The 2,644-nt window shown below is 37.3% G+C and overlaps 1 pseudogene; it reads left to right on the forward strand.

Moving 5' to 3' along the window:
• The first annotated feature begins 323 nt into the window (after positions 1-323).
• LOC129476713 (ras-related protein Rab-9A-like) lies at positions 324-1,092 on the forward strand (annotated as a pseudogene).
• The last annotated feature ends 1,552 nt before the right edge of the window (positions 1,093-2,644 follow it).

Below are 2,644 nucleotides of genomic sequence, written 5' to 3' on the forward strand. Positions count from 1 at the left end.
GGATATAACTGTAAAGTTTTCTGCTCTCACAACACTAACCTCCATAACATTTGTCATAAACATACTCCCTAAACTATAAATCTTGCTCTATCAGAAACATACAAACTTTGGTGTCTTATCCATCTTTAACCAAATTGTAGTGGAGCTTACTATGAGCAGAGAGGGGCTTATGATAGATTCACTGTTCACAACAATAGGTTTGATTTTGCATTTGGGCTAAAGTGCCAGCTTCACAGTCGACTGTGTCCTGAGAAAGGGGAAGAGTGAGCCCTTTTTAGTTGTTTTAGAGAGTCATGGTAGTATAGTAGCTCACACATGGCTACATGCTCAGTAAACAACAAGTCTTATTATTAGTTATTTCCTGGTGCTATGTGTTTTATTTCACCTACATGCTGATATTCATAGACCCATATAGAAGAATAGGTAGGTGAAAAGGAATGTTACGGTGCCTTTTTATTTTCCAGGGTTCTTGAAGCTCTTGAGATGAACAGTGGCAGGAAATTCATCACTTTTTAAAGTAATTCTGTTTGGAGATGGTGGGTTTTGGGAGGAGTTCACTTATGAATACATAGGTAACTAATAAGTTTGATACTCAGCTGTTCCATGCAATAAATGAGGACATTTTAAATAAGATTTGAAAGGGATGGACATTTTGTTACCATGCAGATGTGTGACGTGGCAGGTCAGGAGAGATTGTGAAGCCTGAGGACGCCATTTTACAGAGGTTCTGACAGTTGTCTACTTACTTTTAGTGTCAACGATTCACAAAGCTTCCAGAACTTAAGTAACTGGAGGAAAGAGTTCATCTATTACGCTGATGTGGAAGAACCTGAGAGCTTTCCTTTTGTGATTCTGGATTCCAGACTGACATAAGTGAATGGCAGGTGTTTATAGAAGAAGTAAAGCTTATGCAGGGAGAACAGTGGCTATACTTACTTTGTAACAAGTGCAAAAGATGCCACAAATGCAGCAGCAGCCTTTGAGGAGGAGGTTGAAAAAATTCTTGTGACTGAGGATACATCAGATCACTTGAGGCACAAAGGCATCATCAACATTCACCGAAAGCCCAAGCCTAACTCATTTTGCTGTTGAGTGTTAGAGATAAGACAGATGCACTCTAACCAACTCACACATATACACAAAATTAGCATGGACATGGAGAAGAGAACTAGTGTTTGTAGCAGCGTATTACTAATAAATCCCAATGAGTATATATTACTGTGTCATTACTGGGTGGGAGATGGACACATCCACTCATGCAGGAATATATTTTCTCAATAGTGGCACCTTACATTTACAAATTGTAATGGTTTTCTGAAAACGTTTCTTTGATTTACATATGTAAATTAGAGAGCTAATAAATGAGATGACCAAGACTTTAATAATAATTAAAATAAGAAACTTGACTAGAATTTATACTTGGATTTCTTTCCTGGAAAAATGGAAAACTACTTTTTATATGTATATGATTTTTACACAATTAGCATTGTATTCTTGGTGAAAGAAAATGATTTCACCAATGTTAGATATGAAAAATTAGAATCTAATGTATTTGCAATGCATTCTTATTTAATTTGCTTCCTTATTCTTTTTGAAATGAATTAACCTTTTTTAATTTTCATTCTACATATCATTAGAATTACTCTCACTAGTAATTACTCATCATTTGTGTGCCCCTAATGAACTTCTACCACAATAGATCATGTTTCACAGCCCCAGGAGGATGGAGGGCCAACAGCAGTACAAGAGTTGCTTCATACAGTCTGTCACACATCCAGCGAAATTCTAGCTGTCCACAAATAAAAAGCCTTTCCATAGACAGAGTTCAGTTTTCAGAAAAGGGCTAACTACTGAACTTGGAGAAAAGACAAATCTGCATTTGATAACTGATTTAACAATTATAACATGTGTGCGGAGGATACAAACTGACAATTCCACTAATGGGATAGTTAATGTTTGTGTAACATTCTTGACCCTTGCAGAAAGTCTTCTAGTTCAAGTTAATCCATTCTTTTTTAACACAAGACACAAGCTAATTTTATCACTTTCAGAGGAAACACTAAGAAGGATTGTACTTTGTCAGAGGGCAAATAAAGACATCTTTTTTAGGCCATGTATTTACTTAGTGTCTTCTCTATTACTGAACATTGTTTAGTGAATTGCTCTCAAGGTTTTTTGTGTTTGTTTCAAAAAAAATCCTTGCTGCAATGATCAGACTTGATAAAGCAAATTGTGGCCTCTTGTGGACGTTCATATTCTGTGCCCTTGGGGATAATCTGATTCTATGGAAGCTAACCGAAGCTTGGACTGAACGTGGATGAGACCCACAACTGGGGAGTGATGGGGATATCAAAGGACATATGGGTAAGGGGAGGTGGCTTTCATATACGGAGCGGAGTTTTGAAAAATTACATCAAAACATTTCTCCTTGTGGCCTCACCCAATATTGCCATCTGGAAACATTTGATAAAAAATGCAATAGAAAACCGTATGAGAACAAAATAGGTGGCGAGTGTGCAACAGGAGAAGTGAGAAGCAGCTGCAGAGCCACCTTGAACAGAAGAACCATAGATGATGCTCCATAGTTTGAAGGAAGGGTGGTTCCCAGTGGTACAGAAGTTACCTCATACAGTCTGTCATATAT

Source organism: Symphalangus syndactylus, chromosome Y (assembly GCF_028878055.3).
Source record: "Symphalangus syndactylus isolate Jambi chromosome Y, NHGRI_mSymSyn1-v2.1_pri, whole genome shotgun sequence".
NCBI classification, from domain to species: domain Eukaryota; kingdom Metazoa; phylum Chordata; class Mammalia; order Primates; family Hylobatidae; genus Symphalangus; species Symphalangus syndactylus.